The following is a 21,984-nucleotide window of genomic DNA, read 5'->3' as shown; positions in this document are numbered from 1 at the left end:
ATTCTGATGCATCTCTTCATTTGTATCTTGTCTCATCAAAAAATTTATTGGTCCAAGGAAAACTGCCAAGGTTTCATTTGTGTGAATTGTTAATTTTTTTTCTTCAGTAAAATGGCTTAGCAAAACCCAATAAATTGCTATCTAATTTTATTTCTTTATCCCTTTGCAGCATACAGTTTTCATTTATATTTCTGGAAAGTGTTACCTCAGGACAGCAATAGGTTTTTGTCATGGTTGTGGTTCAGGTTTAACTTGAATTAGGTTGTCTCTTCAGTACCAAAGGGCCCTCTGTTAATGATTTTGCACAGTAGAGAAGGAGTTTGGCAGGAAAAAGAAAGTAATTTCAACTATCATCACACAAAAGTGCTTATGTGGATGTCCTGGAAAATTCTTTTGGCTGTATACCAAATCATAAGTCATCTGAATGACTGTTCTTATTTCTCCCATGAAATATGCCATTCACAGTAGCATCTACTTCAAAAGAGTTGCTTGATTTTTGTCCACTGTACCAGAGAAATGCAGAAAATCTGTTGTATACAAATCAAAGTGGAGGTTCTGCATGGGCAGAAACTGATGCACAGGAAGTTCCACCTGAATACAAGAAAGAACTTCTTTACTGTGCAGATGACTGCACACTGAAACAGATTGCCCAGAGAGATTGTGGAGTCTCTGTCATTGGAGATATTCAAGAACCATCTGGATGCAATCCTGTGCCATGTGCTCTAGAATGACCCTGCTTGAGCAGGGAGGTTGGACAAGATGACCCACTCCTATGAGTGTGCAACCTTATGTATGATAAGGCAATCAAACAGCTAATGGGCATCTCATTCAAAGCATTTCTCTAAAGGAGTGGATTCAAGAGATAAATTAAAAATTAAGCAGAACACACTGCCTTACCTTTTAAGAATTTTAAGAATTTGAGCTCAACAGGAAGGTAAAACCCAACCAAAAACATCTGAATGAAGAAATGAGCACTTCAGTGAGGGGACAGTCAGTGGTACCATTTGAGAAGACATTAAGCAAAGAGGAGGAAACATGCAGCAAAGCTATAACATATAGACAAAATTGATTGGGTGCTCCCCACAGAAAAGATAAACCAAGTTCATCCTATTAGCCCCTTTTTATGTACAAGTGAAGGAGCAGTGAAGGCCCTGGCAATGAGAGTAAAGGTTAATATTTCCGTAAAGATATAGCACCAAACTTTCTGCTTTCCAGATGAAGGAGATTAATGTGGCCTGATGCAATCTTGTTAACTGCTGAGTCCCAGTATAAATTCTAAGTCCTTGTCTCAGCTACAGCAACCATCTTTGTGGTACCTATGCCCCAAGGCACTACCCAGGGTGGTTGCAGCAGTGCCCACTCTTGTTTCTAGCCATTCCCCTGAAATGCTCCTCTCACTTTCCTCCTCACCACTACCCTCAAGGGAAAATTTCCTAGTAACTTGGAGTCTGGGGGACTTCTCCAGCTGCCATTGGAGTCAACAGTCAACAGTTTCTTAATTCTTCATTCTTTCTTCATTCATCAGCTATGTGATATTGCCTTCTCAACTAGGTCCACTGTTGCTTTCCTCTACCATCTGCTTATTGATCTTTCAGGAATTCTATCTTTCAGATTTTCTTCCAGTCACTTTCTGCTGCATGAAGGAAGCACAGAAAAGGAGAAGGCTAGTCATTGATTTGTTTAAAACTTAGTCATCCCAACTGTCATTCTGCTCTGGGTCTTGCAATGCTTCTCTTTTAAAGTCTTTCTCTTTTCTGCATATCTTTCATACTTGGTAAGTAACACAAGGTTTTGAATTTCCTTGTTCTTAAACAACATTTTGTGTAGGAGTCCTTTAGTTTCCTGGAGATCATAATGACTATGTCATACTTCTTTTGAGAGGGAGGGAAGTCTCCACTGATATTTCTTGATTTTCTTAATTTCAGGCTTTTTCATTTGCTTTAGACTTACAGTTTTATTTATTAATGATAGATACAACTCTTGTATCAGTGATTCCACTGAAACGTTACAAAAATGGTCTAGTGAACACTGAGATACACTGAGAAAGTAAAAACAAAAGTTGTTGAAAGCACTTAAACTAAGTACTATGAAAGTAATATAGACATTTAGATGAAGTGATTCTTTTTCTTGTTATTTTGTTAGGCTCTACTGTTAACTCTCTAATAGGCTTCCTAGAGTTTGATAGAGCTTGTTCAAAATCTCACCTTATACAGTTACCTTTTTTGCATAAAGCAGCATAAATGCATTCTCAATATAGTTTAAAATTGTCTGAGTATTTCAATTATAACCATATAATTGTGTAATGTGCTATATAACAGAAACAATTACTCGAATGTGCAGAACAAGATAAGACAATCGGGTTTCTAAAGACAGACATTGACTTGCTTTCAGTGTTACTTAAGCATATCATTTCTGTGTGAAAATAACAATGTTCATTAGTTCTTGGTGGACTCCACTCTTAGAGAAGAGCTAAAACAAACATTTATTTTAGAGGGCAAAGGATATATTGATTTGCAGTGTCTCTCAGAGGTCGCTTGTTATGCTCAGGTGTGCATGATATCTCTTTAGGGGAAGCCTCTGTATTGCCCTAGGATGCCTGTTATATGAAGAGAAGGTTGCATGGAACAGCCTGGGCCTATCAAGGGGAGATTCCTTTGACGAGTGCTTTCCTACAACGGATGATACTTGAAATCCAGTGACAGGGCAAGGGATGCAGAAGAGCATCTAAAAGTGAGTTAATATCTTTCTGTGCGTGTGTGCATGCAGAAGGTAATAGAAAGCTGTGTCACTAGAGGTATGCATAAAGTACCTAAGGCAAATCCTTACCTGTTTTTATCCTAGCAATGTGGGACATCAGTCCATCACTGTTTTGTTACCATAAGGTTCATTGTGCTGTGATTCATCAAGGGAAGGACAGGGAGGAGGAAAAGAAAGAAGCACCTTGATTCTTATTTATCACTTATCTAAGGAAAATTATCCCTACAGCAAGGCACACGTCTTGAAATTAAGTTCTATTCCTTCTTCATCCAGCCATATAACTTATCCCCTCCTGGAACCCTGTGTTACCGTTCAGTAAATACTAAGCAAATAAAACTGTTGGATCTTTCTTAGACTCTTATTAGATTATATTAGGTTGGTTTCAGATATTCCAATTTAGAGCTGTGGCAACTGAAAAGATATGAGAGAAATGTGACTATTAGCATGGCATTTGCATTTTAAGTAGTGGTTAATTAGTGTCCTTTAGTGTTCCTATTAATGCAAGTTAGAAAATAACTTAGAGGTGATAATTAAAGTGCATTTATTTGTTTTTTATCTAGGACTCTAGGAAAAAAAATCAAAGGGATTTTTACAGCAAAAAGTGAACTAGAAGGAGTTATTAATATTTTTATTCTCCACTCATCACTGTCATGTTCAATTCCATTCATTAAACAATAGCTCTTAAACTCTGTCTTTAACACTAGTTAAATTTCTGACCTCTTCTTTTTCCCATTATAAAGCTCCTTCATTCTTGTGATGGCTAGAAACCTTTTCTCATCTTAAGCCTAAATGTATTCATGACTGCCTTATAATAATTTCCTCTTGTGCCAGTACTGCCTTTGAGTTTGAAAAGGTCCTGTGTCTCTACATTTATTCTTTCTTCCCCCATCCTATGTATTAATAGATAGGAGTCTTATCCACCCTTATCCTTCTTATAGTTTAGCTTAATAAGCCAGGTTCTGCTAGTCTCTTCCAACAGCTCACGTTTTCAATACCTCTGCCAGTTTAGGAAAAGTATGCTGCATCTCCTTGGTCTGCAGCATGTCCATTCTGATTCAAGTATCTTGAGCACATGGAAATAAAAACATCTGTCCTGTAGATGAGGTCCTGGTAGGAAAATGTATGTGAAGCACACAGAAAAACTAAAGTGTATAATCACAGAGTATTCTGAGTTGGAAGGGACCCACAAGGATCTTCAAGTCCAGCGCTTAAGTAAGTGGCCCATACAGGGATCAAACCTGTGACCTTGGAGTTTTTAGCACTGTGCTCTAACCAGCTGTATCTCTCTCCTGCTCATTTTTTTACCAGGATATCGTCTTAGGTTTTTGTGTCTGCGTAAGCTATATGTTGTAATTTTCTTTCATAATTTTTCTTGCATCTCTTTAGTTCTAGAGATACTGGAGCAGCCTTTGAGGACCAGCACACCATTTTGTTGCTATGAGATCTCATGTCATGTTTGTCTTCTTTTGTCTTGTTTGTAAGACATCATTGCAGAATGATGAATTCAGGTTGCCTTGCTTCTACCTCAGATCTGATGCTTTCACTTCTGTGCCCTTCAGATCTCCCTCCAGGAGTCTATAACATTTTCTCCTAGGACAAAAAAATGCTTCAACAGAGGCTTCTTAATGACATGGTGGTGAATCATACAAAAATCTGCTTTGTCTGTTTTATTCTTTATTTTACCTCATTTTACATCATTAATGCAGGCTATATAATGCACTTTCACCTCCATTTCTTATTTCCTGAAGAGATTCAGTTCTCTGGATCACCTTTCTCTTCCACTAGGTTTTATTTACTTTTGCAACACCACTTTTGATATTCTAAATCAGTGACTAGAGTTGTTCCTTGCAATGGTGTCCTTCAAGACCCAGTTTCCTTGAAGGATTAGATGTAGTAATTTAATTTACACCACTGTCTCTCTGGCTACTGCTCTCACCCATATGGATACCTTCTGCTCTTTTCAGCTGTTTTCTGTTCTTCTCTCATCAGAAGCCTGAATCAAAACCCAGGATTCCTCCTTTCCTAGCTGAACAGTGATAACAACAGTGACATAAAATGATAACTAGCCACAAGCACAGATGGAAGTTTTCTGTCAGAATAACAATTGTGATTAGTCTGCATTTCAAAATCTTGCCCCCTCATCCCCTGTTGTTTCCCTCCCTCCTTCCCCCACCCCCATGACAAAGAGTCACTAGAAGGTTGCTACAGCTCCACGCTACTGTTTTACCGTTCTACACCTTTAAAATATTGTAGTAAAAAAGATGATCAATAGCTCAAAACAGTTTGGAAGGGAGGAGAGGGTTTCACTGCCTGTGAGCCAGACAGCTCATCTCATGCAATGAGGCTGAACAACTTCTGTTTGATGATTGTCACGGTTGGGTAAAGAGGAGCCGGGAGGGAATAAATGTCTTTCAAATTAGATTGCAAAACTACAGGGTGAAAACGATGCCTTGAATTTTTAACCAACCAAAGATCAGGTTAACTAAAATTATGGCTTTATTTAATTTGATAACCACTTTTCTAATTTAGGCTTAAATTATTACGGTCCAGACCTTTTTGAGAGGGGTCTGTTCTGAAGCTGGTTTTGCCTGTTCAGCCCTCCATGGGTACCACTAAGGGCAACTTTTCCTGCCCCCTCCGCCTCTCCCAGCTTTCAGTGAGTGCAGTTATCTCCTCATAGACTCTGTGGGAGCCTCTGGCAACATCCAAAGTCATTCATAGCATCCTAAACCACCTAATCCTGAGACACTCTCAGGAACTTGTGGTATCAAATGCTTTAAAGGGGGCAAATTCACAGTCAGGACAGACTGCACCCCATCTTTAGAGGCAAGCAGGGAGGCCCCCAAAGGCCAGAGTAGATATAACCGCTGAATTTTAACTGAAAGGCTGTCTTACTGCATTATGAATTGACAGCCCAAAGGCTTACAAGTGTTGTTTGTTTTAGCAAAGTCTAAAAGTGCACTTGAATTCATTGTTGAACTATGACCTCTCAGATTCAGAAGATAAAACTGAATAAGCAGAATATGAAGTAAATCTCATGACCTTTGCTTCCAACTAAAATGCTTCTATCCTATTTCTCCGGTGGTAGCAGTCAGTTAATTTGCTTATGTTGCTGTTCTAACAGAGGAATTAAAAATGTGTTCTCTTTTCACAGTAACTTTGGGCTATGCTGGATACATCACACTTGCTTTTGATTGAGAAAAGCGGATGCCATGTTGTCAGTCACTCTGTTTACACAATGCTTTTCATCATAAAAATTTATACCATTCTCTCTATTGGCAATGGTTTACAAGAATGATACGTGGAAATACTCACATAATAGAGGCCAGGAATCTCTTTAGGAGCTTAGGTGAAATTGTGACTGTGCTTGTTTACACCAATTAGCAAACTGGCCCTCCAGTATAAGTCCAAGGGGACAATAAAATTCTTTAGAATAGCTTTAATTCAGCAGCAATGTTCCTATCTTCCCGCTGCTACCTTCCAAAGGCAAGTGATTGATTTATGTTTATTCTGAATTCTCTGTCAGAAAAAAACCTAACAGGTAAATGATGCTGCCTCTGCCATCAGAAGGAGGTGTTGGGAGCAGCATAATAGAACAACGGACAACCTATTATGACACTCCTGGGGACCTGGAGGAAATCAGTTCAGCGCTTACCACTAGAGAAAGATTTAGGGTAAAAGAATCAATTTACACCACACAACTTAGGCTTCAAAAGAATAAAGCTGTCCTTTCCAAGTCCTTAGCTGATTGTAGCGGACAGGAGAAATGAAGTGTCACTAATCCTCTTGCTCCTTTCCCTGGCTGCTTGAGGAGCACAGATCTCTTATTAAAGGCCTCCTGCAGGCAGGTGAATCTGTCTGCAGTGACAGTGGGGCTCTGCATTGTAGCCACATAACAAGGTGGTGGTCCAGTTCAGGGTCTGCAAAGGTTAGGTTTTTGACAGAAAGTATGTCCTTTCAGTTTCAGGATAAAAGCCTCTGAATGCCTTGTTTAGTTGGGTTAGGGTTTGAATAATAGTTAACATTGGATTTGGTAGTGGGACCATGAATTCTATTCTTCTTTTTATCCTTCAAGCTTTTGCAAACTTCACAGTCTAAGGAGGACTTAATTCTTAGTTTACAATTTGCTGCCTTGTGTGTTGGATTATTTATTGTTGTTGTTGTTTGGACAAAATGACGTGATGCAACTGAAAACTGCTAGGATAGCATAAGTTAGGACAGTTTTACAAATAGTAAATGTGGCATGGGTACCTGCAAGTTCCCTGGTTGTTCAGAGTGTTTGGGGTGACCTGACTGGGCTGTGCACTGAGGACAATGGGCATCCCTGCATGCGGGGTCTGTGCCCTGCCCCAGGCCTTGCCTCATGCCTTGCCTCACCTTCGACAGAAAGCTATTTTTAAGAGATATCCTGTTTGGACTTATTTCTGCTGGGCCAGCCACAAAACAGTTGAGCCATTGAGAGCAGGGGGTGGAGGGGGTGATGTGCATATGAGCAGGAAGGAACACTGCAAAGACAGCATCCAGCTCATGGAGAAAGGCATTTTACCTAATCCAGTTCTTTCCGGCAGGCTCCCACTGTGGAGCAAGATCATGACCCTTGTTCTTTCTCAAGCAGACGTATTTTCAATTAAAGCTACCTCCTTAACAAAAAGGGTACATATTAGAAAGGGCAGGCTGGGACATGTGATGGCTCCTTCAGGCTCTTCCCCTGCAGTGTAGCTCAAACAATGGCCTTAGGCAAGGCTGCTTACCAAAAGGGGAAAAAAGTTTCTCTTTCTACCTTTCAAGACAAGACAAAGGTGGACGGCATTTGTCCTCTGATAGTTGGGTTTTTTTCTCTATATAGAAATCCTCTGTTACAGTTCAGCCAGCATTAGTGTGTCCATTGTAAACTTGTTTGGGTGAAACATCTGATTAATTTTATATGGTTCCTTAGGAGAAAATAGCATATAATTTATAAATGGCAGCGTGGAGAAACTTTTGGTTTGGAAAAAAAAATCCCATACAAAAAAAAAAACAAACAGAGAAGCTGTAACATTTCCTTCTATGTGGTGTCCCAGAGATGTCAGTTGTATATCCCCTATTATCCTAATTACTGGCTGACCACTGCTCTGGCCTCATCAGCTCTTGAGTTGGTCTGAATGGCTTGGTCTGAAAAGCCTGCAAGGCTGGCTCCTTTCACAGCCTCACTGTCATACTTACTGGGACAGGCCTGAGGGTAACCCTCAATAAATCTTCTCTAAGAAAACCCTTCAGTTTCCTTGTTTCTCAGGAACTACCCCTTCATTTCATATTTTTATTAAGTTCCATATTACTGAGAGCACTGGCCTCTCTGAATTCTTTATAAGGTGGAATTCTCTGATAAGGTGGAAATAAATAAGATGCTTTTATGGATTCATCCTCCTTGCTCTCACTAACTAGTACAAATACATAGATCTTGGCACAGCAGCAAATGACAAAAGAGCAGGTGTAGAGAGTCTGGCCAAAGACCTGTCCAACCGCATATGCTGACCTTGGCAGTTGTCAGATGTTGATACTTGTCTACATGCTCTCTCCAACCATTTCCTCACCACTCTTGGGACAGGGACAAAGTCCAACTTCCATCCTCTCTCGCTTCCCCTTCAGATGTCTGCTTCTCTGGAGGCTTTTTTGTTTCTGTATGATATTTTTGACTTCTGTTTCCTAAAGTATTTTAACAGTTACTTTATTGCAGTTGTGTAAATTTGGCAGTGCTTTAAACCTAGGCCCTGTGAGAGTGCTTTATAGGTGCAGCTGTTTATAGCTGTGACTTGGTTTCACTACTCCACTGAGAGTTATGAGCCTATTCTACAACCATTCAGCTTCCTTAGGAAGGATACACCATGAGAACCAGATACTCCGTTTAACTCTGCAGGATTATCCTGCACATACCCCTTCTATGTTTTCCCAATAAAGAGTTCAATGTTGCATGTAATGCAGATGAAACATTGCATCCCACCTGTGATTTGCCACCTTCACTAGTCTCTCATTTTCAGAATAAATGCCTCTCCCAGGAAGTTGTCACTTCAAAGCCCCTTGAAGTCACTGTGTCCTACAAGATGCTGTCTTGCCAAGGCTGAGACTGTGGTGCAACAGCAAAGGAACAGAGTGTGTGGAGGACAGACAGAACTAGTAAATTATGGATGTTTTGATCACAACCCAAACCAGAAGTTTTCTAAAATTTAATACCTAAACTTTTTTTAAACAGATTGCTTCCACCTGCTGTGATTTTTAAGAGTCCCGCAACATTCTGTAATAAGGAGCAAAGGAGAAAAGAGAACAGGTTCTCTGCTATAAAACAATAAGGAAGTAGACATTTAACAAATCTTTGAGGTACAATCCCTGAGACATAACTTGAGTTATTCTTTTATAGTGGTTATGGAGAAGCAATAGCTGTATGGACTATGAATAACACAATCTCTGATGTTCACAGAGTTTGTTCCTGGTCTCCAGGAGGAAATGCCCTTCCACTTTCCAAAACTGCAGCAACTCAAGAACTGTTCTACCACTGACTGTCAGCAAGCTTTCATTTCAGTTAGAGGGCCAAAATATTGTCAAATGAAAACGAATGCTGTCATAAGCAAATTTAATGTTTGTGTTTACAGCAAACAGTTCTTCCAGTGCTGATTAGGACATGGGTCCATATGCATCTGGCTGGTCACTCCATCATATTTTGTGTAAGGCCTGTGCAATTTAATGGAAAACTTAGATTTGAAAGCAAGTTCTAATTTCCTCCTTCCTCAGCTTTTTCTTTTTTTTAATATGCAGTATTTGCATTCCTTGTGATTTCGTAATTCCCATTAAGAAGAAAACATAATGTTGTTTTATGTTACTGAATAGATTGGTAGTTGGATTCTTTTGTTTTAGTTTGGGGTCTTTTGTTTGTTTTTTTTTTTTCTTACTTCTCCTCAGCTTTTAAAAGGTTTCATACACACAAATTGGCTTGTAATCCATCCTGAAGCGATTCCAGCATGGAGTTTTCATAATAAGTTGCACTCACTGAGTTGAAACGATAACTTCAAATTACCAGTCGGGGAAAAAATATATCTCTTTCTATTTGGATTCCTCCCAATAGATAATGATGATTAGACTTGTTTTAAAGTAAGAATATAAAACTCAGACACCTATCAACTTCTTTCATAGGTGCTGCTGCAGAAGCAAAATAACTTCACGAAACAGGAAGGAATTTGCTTAGAGGGGTGTTACAGGACACAAGAAAACTAAATGCTCTGCAGATTTATATGCCCATGCTTTTAGGTTTTTCTAAATGTAGAACATGTTATATTGAATTATGTACCCATACACCTGTTTTGTTAGGGGTTTTTTGTAAATCCAGTAATACTAATTGTTCTAGTACACATCACTGTTTTCTTTGTGAAGCTCTTCCAGCAGCTTTTAACTCCCAGTTTTGTGCTTTAATAACAATACCATCTGGCTGAGATTTTCAGATTTGCCTCTGGAGATTGAAAGACTGGTTTTTTTCCATTATAATTAATGAGATTTGGGTGTCCAAAATCTCTGGGCAGCTTTGAATACATCATCTGCATCTTATTGGTTTCAGAAGTACTTTGAGACTTTCAGAAGGAAAAGCCATTAAGCTGACCTGAAATGATAGGATGCTATGCAGTCTTATGCTCAACACTAGTTTCTGTGTAAAGTGACCAAAACTTGCTCAATTGTACCTGAGAGGTAATGTGGTTGGCTTGGTTAAGAATGAATGAACCTCTTGAGGACCTTATCAAGTACATTTAATTTTTATTCCAGAAATAGTTAACCAGAAGACCAGAATGATATTTTTTGTTGTCAGTATAAAAGCAACATTTTTCATATCTTACATTAGAACAAAATTTGGTACTCATAAAAGTACATCATTTCATGGCTAGGCTTCACGAACGAAGATTTGGGAAGGGCTCTACCCACATTTGTTGCAAGCACGTTGAAAGTACATAAACCTCTGGAAACCTTCAGTAGCAGCAGTTATCTGTGTTATTACAAACATGCAATAATTTGCTTCAAAATGCTATGCACAGAGCGTGGTCAGACTTAATGTCATATTCCAAAATCTTCACATGATCCCAAACAACAAAATCTCTTCCATATTTACAGAAGAGATGAGAAAAGAGGGCAGGACATTGCTCCTAGTCATCTTGCAGGTTGTATTTCAGCTGTGAGGGAAGACCTTAACTGTCCCTTCTTCATCACTCCTGGCAATGACGGCTTGGAGGCTCCTACAGATGGAACAGCTGGACCCAACTGTGCTGGGGAATCACACTTGAATTGCACATGGCTCAAAAGCCACCCTCTGATCTCTTGGTTCTTAAGCAAACTGCTAAATAGATCGAGAGCATAAATGCTGCACCAAATTATTTCTATCCTGTGGGTAAGTAAAGCCTGTCTGATGGCAGCTGTATTTCATGAACATCTGCATAAGAGAGCCTTCAGCATTTATTATGAAGCATCGCTTAATAAAAATTGGGTAAAAATAAAGATTTGTAAGACAGAATTCACAATGTTCTCTATCTACTGCATGAGAATCCTTTCAGCAGAGGTAAGAAAAATGGGCTCACTAAAATAGTAACTGATATAAAAAGGAAGTAGCTTCATGTAGAGGACAGCTATTTGCAGTTAAATGGCAAATAAAAAAGAAGTAGGGAGTCAGTTCAAATAATATTGTTTGGGGTAATCCATTTAGGTGCGCTTATATAATCTATTTATATGATAAGAATCTACATAAAAATCTCTGTACTCAGTCTTGGGTCTTGTTCATTTCTATGTTATTTTGGACTTATAACTAAGGTTCCTTCTGCATGTTTTACAGCAAAAAATGAATTTTGATAAAACTAATGAACTATCAAAATTCTTCTGGACTTAAACAGGCTACCTCAGACATGACTCAGTTATTAGATTTGTAGGCTGCATATGGGAGGATGTGGTTCAATGCTCAGTGTAAGCAGATACATATCTTGTACCACCTCTCAAAATAGCAATTTTAACTTCAGGATCTCAGCTTTCCCATCTGTCAGTGTTATCAGGGATCAGATCTGGCTGAAGAGTAACCTTCATCTGGGAAAATTAAAAATAAAAAACAAAGTTTTCATCAAGGTCAATTTGCTTGGCTGAGCCAACACAATAGGATGGGAGCACAAGGTTAGAGGGCACAGACGGAGCAGAAATCAATCACCCTTCTGGCCCTCATGTGGTCTCAAGTCAGCTTGTGCTCCTTGTGTCATCACATTCGACATGAACATGCTTATACAGAAAACATACAAGCAAGTCAGGACATTAGAAACAGCTGGCTACACACCACCTTATCATAATTCTTGGAGGTGTGTTTTTGAGGTTGTGGGTTTTCTTTAAGACTGCCAGCTCTATATTCTACATGGATTTTAGGCAAGATCAGAGAAATAATTAGCTATGTAAGTATGTGCAGCAATTTCTCTGCTAGTGAAACAGAAGGAAATCCTGGCAGACATAGATGAGATGGAAGGAAGGACAGCAGTTTTCCCAGAAATAAGACACTGCTTTCAGAATAAATTCTGTGTGTAAAGAATATAACAGTAGGCTCAGTAGGATGTCAAAAGATATGGGTATGATAGTGTCTGCATTATTATTTGTTGCAAATTTCAAACACTGCAGACTGGCCTCAGGAACAGTTTATTAGCTGGGCTCAGCAAATCCCCTCTTCCCTTGTTTACTGGTGTAAGTGAGCAAAAAGGGAATAATATTGTAATTCAAGGAATTGCAGGGAATTCATTGCAGAGCATTTGCACTGTGTAGCTGGTTGTTAAATGATATAAACATTTAAAAGGTAAGACCCCACTTATACTTCTGGAAGGGTAGAACATTTGTATTAAAGTAAAATGATGTAACCCAATTTCAGAGCAATAATCCAAGTGGGCATTGTTGATTCATGTATACTGTAAGAAAATCATTGTGAACTACTGCAGGTTTCTACTTATTTTTCCATGTTTCCACCACCACCTCCCTCCCAAGACGGTAGCTGAACTGTGATTGAAATATTATTTTTCCATCCCCAGATGGCAGTGCTGCCTTCCAAGACAATAACACTCAGTTGTTCTGGGAGAGAAATGTGTGCTGGTCTCTGGCTGGCTTACGTACCATGTTTTTTTGTTTCAAGGGAAATATACTACAAATTCTCACGTAATAAGACTGGCGTAATCAGGGTGGGTTTGCTCATCCAGGTCTGACACAGCAGCCATCTTCTGTTAGAGGCATCCACCAGGTCGCAGCCTATTCATAAGAAATGACATCTGCAAATGTGAGTTGGAATTTCTGCTGAACTTTACTTAAACGTGCAGTTTCTAATATCTTCCAGGTGGACTGGAGAAGAGATAAGCATGATGGCCATTTTGGCTTTTAAAGACCCTGCAGAAGACGACTGCGCATGCTAATCTTGGTCCACAAGCCTTTGGCATCTGGCCTAATCCTGCTTCTGCTTTCCTCACCAGCACAAACCTTGCCATCCTCAGCAGAGCAGACACTGAGCAGCAATGTAGGTACTGCATTAGGCTGTTAAATCTCACAGTGGCTTGCAGGGTGAGAAACTGGCTTGATCCCTCTGTGCCTCCTCTACACAATTGTGTGGTCCCTTTAGTCACCAGGAGCAAGAACTGAGCTGTTATCCCGCCCTGGGCTACCCTCACTGAGGTGTAATAACACACTTTTACTGAGCAATCTTAATGTTCATTAATTTATCAGAGACATAAAATAAAAGGTTTAATGGAATAAAAGAAACATGCTGCATGAGGAAGGCTGCCAGCTCCAGCAGTGCATTGAAGATGTGACAAGATGCTCTTAGCCCCTCTAGAGGATCCAGGAGAGTCAGTCCTGTTCTCAAAGAAAATGATGCTTTTTACCAATGGAAAATCCAACTGAATGCTCTAGCATGTTGTTCCCTTGTATTTTGAAATGGTGAGAAAGGTTCTTCCATGTTGGGAGGGTATGATCTGTTTCAAGGATCTTCACTCTCATTGCAGCTTTTTCATGGCTAGCAGGCAGGAAGCAGAAAAAGGACTTGTTCCTTTCCTTCACTGGAGATATTTGTGTGTGTCAAGCCCTCTCAAAAAAATTCTGCTACTTCCTGAAGATCCTAGATAACAGGGTGCAATAGAACACACTTAAAGATAATCCTCAGACCCTCTCCCCTGGCCTCCCATTTTGCAGTTTACAATTCAGTGAGGTGAGGCTTTTTTCCACCTTTCCTATCCACATGCTTACAGAGCCACTGAGGAAAGATTAAATACAAGCAGAGCTGGGATATGCATTACCCTTCCTTCTGACAAGCCCAGGGCAGAGGGGGACAAGAGGGCTCCCTGGGTCATACTTGGGCAGGGAGGAACAGGGGAGGACAGCAGTAACCACACGGAGTCTGCCCCAAAGGCTTTATCCACAGCCTCTTCTGGAGGTGGTGCTGCTCTGTGTGGCTCTTTAATTGGAGCAAGCAGTAAATATAACCTGGCCTTCCCAGTTAATAGGATAAGAGAAATGCAGATTTAGTTCAGAGCAGCTACTCTGTTGCTAATGATGCTTGGGTCACAGGTTCCATCCTCAAGCCCTCCTTTGTCCTCTTTTATTCCCTTTGATTTTCTACACGGAAAAAAAAATCCTGTTTTTCAGGAAGGAAATATTTATTGTCCCTTACCAGACTACTCTAATTCCCCCCCTCTCCACCCCAAATTCCTTTCATGTCCTGAGTCATGATTTCCAACCCCTGACCCTCGTGCCCACCTCTTTCACTGAGCTAAGAAATTAATAACCCATTCTACCTAAAATGAGGAGATATCAAACACAAATTGTACATTCTCAGCTCTGCCACAGCTGGAATTTCTCTATTCTTCCCTGCTAGCTGTAGGGATCTTGGAGAAAAATCTGAAAAAATTAAAACTGAAAAAATTAAAAAATTTACATCAAACAAATAAGTAATATTTTTTTTTTTTTTTCTAGTGAGAGCACTCAGCCCTCTAACCTACTGAGATGACCAGGACTCCCTTCTCACTACACCACATACATAAGCCAACGAATAAACATATCTGTAAATAAAATGCAACAGAGATAGCATTATAAACCAAGGGGAAGAAGCCGTCCTTCAAAATGGGTTCTGGATTTTGCACTGTTTTCTCAGTCAAAAGTCCTCTTCTTCTCAAACACTCCAGTAAAGATGAAAAAGACAGTTTGTTTTAAAAGCTGTACTATCAAACCCCTAAAATATCACTTTTCTCCTTAAATCTGCATACACAGAGGAGAGGGATGAGGAACTTAGTCATTCGATGACACATCTGCTCATCCCCAGAATTTGATTTCAGCTGTCACCAATTCACCTGAAATAATTATATGGGAAGAAGCCAAGCTTATGAACCCCAGTTTCTTATTTCCAGTGATTATAGCACTTTACAAGTCTGATGGGTTTTGCCTGCAAAATGTGGCAGACAGAAATACAATATTATTTTGAAATAACCAGATTCCTCAGTTCAAAAAAAATCAGCACAAAACAAAAACAGTATTACTGCTGCTTCAGAATAAAGATTCTTCCATTTTCTAGTACAAGTTTGCTGCCAAATTTATGATTTTTCCATGGCTAGAACATATTTTTTATTTAAAAGTTAAATATGTAAAGTCTACTAAAAACAAAGATATTTTATCTGAAATTAAAAAAACCCATAACCATCCTTTTCCCTCTAAATAGAAAAGAAAGTTGGTAGCTGGTTTTTGTGATTTCCTTTAGAAGTGTATTGAAAAATTATTTTTGATATAACTTGTAAATAGAATCTTCCTCTTATTTCTAATTGGAAGACAATAGCAAAACTTGTTACTAAGGTTGGATTAAATCACCCTGACATAAATATTATACATCCTTCACTACTAATAAAAAATGTAAAAAAAAATAAGAACCTTTGCTATCTTTTACTCAAGACCAAAGTGCCAGGGATACAGCTTTCCCTGGCATATTTGCAAGGCACATACAGATAAAGGGGTATGGCTCAGGGTTTCTTCTTTTGTAGGGAAATAGGCGTATTTCTCTATATTTGTGTGAAAAAATAAGGCAGGACTAACATAAAAGACTCTAAGAAAAAGAAGTAATTAGAAGAAAACTAAATAGTAAGTTTTTTAGGAGAAAGGGCTAAATGAAAGGGGGCTGTGAATTTCCTCATATCCAAGTTATTTTCTTGGTTTGCCCAGGGAACCTTAGTCAGAAATACACAGGTTTCATAGTAGAGATGTCAGCCTAATCTTAGATTTTCCTTTGAACCAAAATCCTCTGTCTAACTGCCTGGGTCAAAAAGGGCAGCCATGTTATACAGCTTAGCCAGCAGAACTTGGTTAAATATCTGTCTCTTGACAAATCAGTTCTTTTGAAAACAGAAGTGACCTGGACATGTGGGACAGGAAGGTTGTGTACCTCAACTTTACTCTCCAAATCCTCCTAGGGAAGGTAAACTTATAAGGAACACTTATTTTGATTTCATGGTATATATTATAAATATGCATACTATTAAGACAAAGAGTGATAGAAGATGCCCCTTACCCAATTTTCCTCATTTGAGTAAGCAGGAATTTGTTTCAGGTCCTCTTTCATAGCTTGACACAACTGGAAGCCCTGCTGCTCCTAGTTTTGTCTTTCTGCCATCAGCTACTATACAGCTGGAGTATGAGGTTCATTCCAGACATTTTAGTTGCAGTATTAGTTAAGACCACTAATAAACATGAACCACTGCAGTGGCACATTGTGTTTCAGAGAGATCTTTCTCTGTCTTGCACACTGACAGATTTTGTTTTCTTTACTCATCTGAAAAGTACTCAATTCAGCTGGTGAGCAACAGCACAGATTTGGCCAAGTGAGCTGGAAGGGGCCATCCCCCAGAATTCATAAGAGTGAACCAGCCTGCCCCCCCCCCCAACAGCGAGCAGGATCACACTGCAATCCAGATTGCATTTCAGTCAGATATTGTAAATTCACATTAACTTTTTTATTATTGTTTATTTATTCACAACTAGTATCCAGAATATTCTGGATAATAATCTGGACCAGATTCTGACATTTTGAAGGCCTAATTACTAGTCTAACAGGGAAACCTACATTAATTGTCAGTAAGATACTGTGACTATTATCAAAGTAACTGTTGGCAGCTAACACAAATGCCTATTATCAGCAAGGGAGAAAGTCTGCCAACCTTATGCTAAAGAGAGTTTTTACTCAGAGAGGATTTTTGAATCTGGAAATTAAATCAAAATACTGAGAGTATTCCCAGAAAGAATTATTATGAAGAGGTATTGAAAAGGAGGGTGAAGTAAGGAAAATGAGAAAGAAAAGGCTGCATGGAAAATTTTTCTCTGGATGCATAATTTGGTTTGGGGGAAATAGAGGATGAGGAACCAAGGAGAAGCTGTCTTTTCTTTTTATGCACTGGGGGCTGCAGACGGGTTGTTGGGAGTATTACAGGAGTACTCCTACTGCTTCTAAAATTTCTCAGAGCCTTGATTAATGTAGCTTGCTCAGGTTTAAAGAGACTGACGCACTTGTGAGAACAAAGGAATATTTCCATAGGGTGGAACTTTAAAGCCTGTTTTATTTCTCTTTTTCTTGCTTAATTTCATGGGACATTACCACAGATGGTTCAGGAATTTAGCTTCACAAACTTCTTCCTGTTGCAGAGACCCTTGATCTCTTCTGCTGTGTTCTTGTGACACATTTTAATAATGTTCTTTTAATGTTTAACAGTACACTGAGGGTACTCAGGGTTTATGTAAGTCCCATAGACCTTTCCAAAATAATTTTTCTTTGTGTTTACCTATGTCAGTGAGGGAGATAAATCTGTTGGAGGAAAGAACCACCTGAAACCTTCAAACATAAAAAAGTTTGCCATGAAATCACATACCAACTTGTATCCTGCTCCCTACAAAGCAGGGACTTGGGCAGAACTCCTATCCCCAGGTCTTCATATCATGTGATATTGGCAGGTACTTGTATCCACTTTAAGTTTTACAAAAGTAAATAGGCTTAATCAGCTCCTATCCAATGTACTTCATTAAGAGTTAATCTTCGACCATCATTTCTCAGAATCTACAGGGGAAAAAAATCAGATAAGTTGAAAGATGGTCCCACTTTGATGCTGACTACCAAGTATTCTGTTGATTTATGAGAGCTCCATGACAACTGTTCCTCAGAAATTATCTAGTAAATCACCACTAAACAATATGGAAAAGTAAAATGTGTAGATTGCTCTGGAAAGCTAGCAGTCAGCTCATTTCTGTGATCGTATCTGATATCATAGGGATCTCTTTGTGGCAATGGATATTTCCACTCACAAAGGCCAACTCAGTTGTTTTAAGATGCTTATTCTATGGGGAAATTTATTTTGGTGTACACTCTGTGATGCTTTATCACATTCTGGTAAGAAGATCTTAGGACAGAGTTGATAGGAGATAGTAAAAATACTTCCCAGAGAAGTATTGGCAAATACTTTTTTTTAGAAACCCATCTTAGAAAAGTTTTAAAAATACCTAAAGTTTTAAAAAGACAGCATTTAGAAAATTCAATTGAAAAAAAAATTATAGTTCAGATTTATGGGAGCACCTGCAGTGGGATATAAGTGCTGAGTTTGGTGTACAGGTATTGACCATTTAAGATGACAGTATTGACGTTGAACTGAAGTGCTTTTTGGAATATTCTATGTGAGAATCTATAGGAGCTTTGAAGCTCTCGTTGTACCACCAGGAACTTCTCAGCAAACCACACTGTTTTTTCTTATGGAAACAGAATCATCTGATCCCCTTAGTATTTTGCCTGTAGTTAAGGATCTAATTGTCTTTTTCCTCACTATTCAGGATCTCGCCAGTTAAAAAATCCAAAGGTAGTACAATTCAGTTCTGTTTCCTTGTTATTTTTTGAGTTTCCTGAAGGCAGCTTTACCTTTCTTGATTGCCTTCCTTGCAGTGCTACCTAACACTGAAGTATGATTGCAACTATTTCTGTGTTCCTAATCTGAAAAATAATCTTAATTTAATTTATGAAAGAATGTTTACTAATTTTTCTTGGAATGGGAGATTTGGACTGAGAATTCAGGTTTTCCTGGTGTTGAAATTCACTGTATGTTTTCTGTCTTGTTTTGTAACATGTTCCTTCCTTTTACCATAATGACTCCATTAAATACAGCTTATTGTGGCAAAGTAAAAGCATGATTTCCAGAACATTTTCTGTGTCTGCTGGGGCATCTTTGTTAATGCTTATTATGGACCTATACCAAATCCTAGCAAAGTGAAAGGAAACATTCCCCTTGGAGGAATCTAACTCTCAAGCTTTCAAATAATGTCAAACTCCATTTTGGTTTTAAATGGCTTCTCCTTCCCCAATGCTCCCACATCTTTGAGATGCATTGAGGGAAGGACGAAAGCTAACGCTATTCTAATATCCTTTGCTCATTTAAAAGCAACGCTTTTAAGAAGGAAATAAATGTGATATTGTGTACCCGCTTATAATAGCCATGGGTAAAATTATGCCACATTGGTTATTGTTCTTTACATATATTACCAATTGAAAAGAAAATGAAGTTAGAATTAATGGACCCATTTGTACAAACATGATTGTTAATATTAATATGCAGGGTAGATCAGTTGGCAAGAGCAGAAATAAATTAGTGAGTGTCTCAAACACAATATTTCACTGGAGACTAACTGCACAGATGCTGAAAATACAATCCTGTAGTTAAACCAGTGTGCAGAGAGACTTCTCTTAGAGTTAAGGAGAAATATCATAGTGCAGATTCCCCATAGTACACTCTTATTGTCCAAAAGTCTACATGTGCTGCTAGGAGATTATTAGTGTTTACTGAGAAAAAGCACTCTGCAAACGAAGGAGCTGGTGGAAGTAACAACCTTCCCCATTTTTGTTCCATGTCTGCTGGCCTCACACTGTAGCTGCAGAACATTCTAGATTGATTTTTCAGTTGAAAATGTAGCCACGGGGAGTGGAGGGGTTTTTGTAGTCTCAGGCAGAACTGTTAAAAACCTGCCTGCCTGGGGAGTGCATAGGTTGACACTGTACTCATGTCTCCACTGTAAGGGAAGACAACACAAGCAGAAAGACTGTAGATACAGTTATTATTCTCAGACATGCAATTTCTTAGGACGAAACCCTGTTCCTAGTTAAGAGATAAACTTTTGGAGAGCACAGTGGGAATCTTATTAATAGAGTAGAAATTTTGGTAGTTGATTACTCTTGTTTCTCAGCTATTCCTCTAAAGAATTTGCGATCTTCCATTATAATGCTGAAAGAAGAATTTTTGTTTATCAAGCCCAAATTTCTCTTTATTATTAATTTTCTTCCAGGCTATTAGCTTTTTGGGAAAAGGAAAGCCACCCTTCATAACCATGTGTCTTTGTTTTGTAATCTCCATCATTATATCTGATTCTTTCAAACAAAGGTGTGGTAGTTTTGCTGGCTCATTTCAGAGTTGATTTTAAATTACTTTACTGAGACAAAGCTGTCAATCTCTTAATCTGAAGAAACTTTGCAGATCAATCCAAAGTTGTCTTTTTTATAACAAGGAAGGGCAGCTTTTCCCAAAATCAAAGAATCCTCTGGCAAGTGAGCTTTCTTTGTTTCTGTGAAATACTTTTTTTTTCTTTTTTCCATTCATCAAGCTTTTCAAGCATAACAATGGAATAACAATGTTAGAAAAAAACCAAGACAATCACTAAAATTCTATATTCTGCATCTGAGTTATAAGAATCCCATTAAAACCCAATATTAAAGCATTGTTTGCTGGAAGAAAAATTGTCATGGCTTTGATAAAGAAAAAAAACAACCTCGGCTTTTCCAGCTTTAATCAAGTAATTTGTGACACAGTAAGAGTTCTGTACTGCTGAGTTATTTTCAGAGCACTTGTCACAGGTGTTTCACTTGTGTTCAGCACATCCTGATTCTAATCTTAATACGATTAACAATAGTAGGGCAGCTTTTGAGAACAAGCTGACTGGTTATTTTGTGCTGTATTCTTACACAAGCACTATTTATTTGGGATTTGAGTACCTTTTCCAATACTCATTTCACCTGAAAAATAACTCCATCCATGTAGAGGGGCTTTTTACATTGCATCACTAAGTTGTATGCAGAGAGAGGGATATTTATGGACAAATCTAAAACCTGGGGCAGTTCCTTCCACATTTGTACAATGGTCAGTGTACAGGACAACAACCATTTGAAGGAAGTTTCCTCTTCTGGGTGCTCACCATTTGGGGTCTTCTCATCCAGTTGACTGGCAACTGGGCCATATTATCAGCTTAAACCATGATGCCATATAAACAGAAGCAGAAATAACCCACAGTTTTCTAATTAGGCTCATTAATTCATTATTTGTGAGAGCTTCTAGCTTCACTGGTCCTATGATGGATTACTGCAAATGCAGTGTGCATCCCAAGCCAAAGGCGAGGGCATGTAAAAGCAATGTCCATGAGATGATCTTCAGATCCAGCAGCGAATATTCCTGTTTAAGTACTTCATATTTTTTTAAGTTCTCTAGATCATTTTTCTTCAAATGATTATGCTTTTACTGTGTGATAAATAAGACTCTGCCTGAAGATACCAGAGGGCATGTGGCACCAGGATAATATCTCTGCAACACATTTTGAGTGGTGATCACACCATTTCTACCTCACCATATGGCTTAGTGCAGATGTCCTAGCATTAAAATGACCTTCTTCATTATATAAAGGTCATAGATGCAGAATTCAACATTTTGTAACCTTTGGCAGGGATACAGGCTGTGCAGGGAGTGCACCTGTTGTCTTGCCTGCAGTTCAGAACAGTGTCGCCCACTAATTGATTGAAATACAGGGACTGAAATTTAGGTTGTATTGCTGTTGGTAACATCAGTTAATAAACTTAGATGTTACTAAACAGTTCAGTGTGCTGAGTTTAATAAATAAAAATGCTAAGAAGCTAGAATCAACTTCTATATAGGTTTTCTTTGTTAGCTCTAGTAATTAGAAGTGCTACATCCCTCTTTACTGAATCTGGTCATATTCTCATCTTTAAGAAAGAGAAAACAGAAAGTAAGTTAGGGCAATGATCAGGCGTTTCTGTACATAAAGGAGTTAATTTTTTCTTCATTCAGAAAAGACTTTTTCTGCATATTAATAATGGAGTGGAGAGACTGCCTGGCTTTAACCACTTCCCCTGCCTTGTCCAGCAGA

The 21,984-nt window shown here is 38.7% G+C and overlaps 1 long non-coding RNA gene across 4 annotated transcripts in view; it reads right to left on the bottom strand.

Annotated features, from left to right (window-relative positions):
* Positions 1-16,204: 16,204 nt before the first annotated feature.
* Positions 16,205-21,984, bottom strand: part of LOC135414622 (uncharacterized) — a 132,135-nt gene continuing 126,355 nt past the window's right edge. For all 4 annotated transcript variants that reach the window (XR_010430748.1, XR_010430747.1, XR_010430745.1 and 1 more), the window contains one exon: positions 16,205-17,854. This is a non-coding gene — a long non-coding RNA (uncharacterized LOC135414622). The remainder of the gene's footprint in view (positions 17,855-21,984) is intronic.

The sequence above is a fragment of the Pseudopipra pipra genome, chromosome 5 (genome assembly GCF_036250125.1).
Source record: "Pseudopipra pipra isolate bDixPip1 chromosome 5, bDixPip1.hap1, whole genome shotgun sequence".
NCBI classification, from domain to species: Eukaryota; Metazoa; Chordata; class Aves; order Passeriformes; family Pipridae; genus Pseudopipra; species Pseudopipra pipra.
The sequence above is the reverse complement of the archived record's forward strand: the minus strand, read 5'-3'. Positions and strand labels throughout refer to the sequence as shown.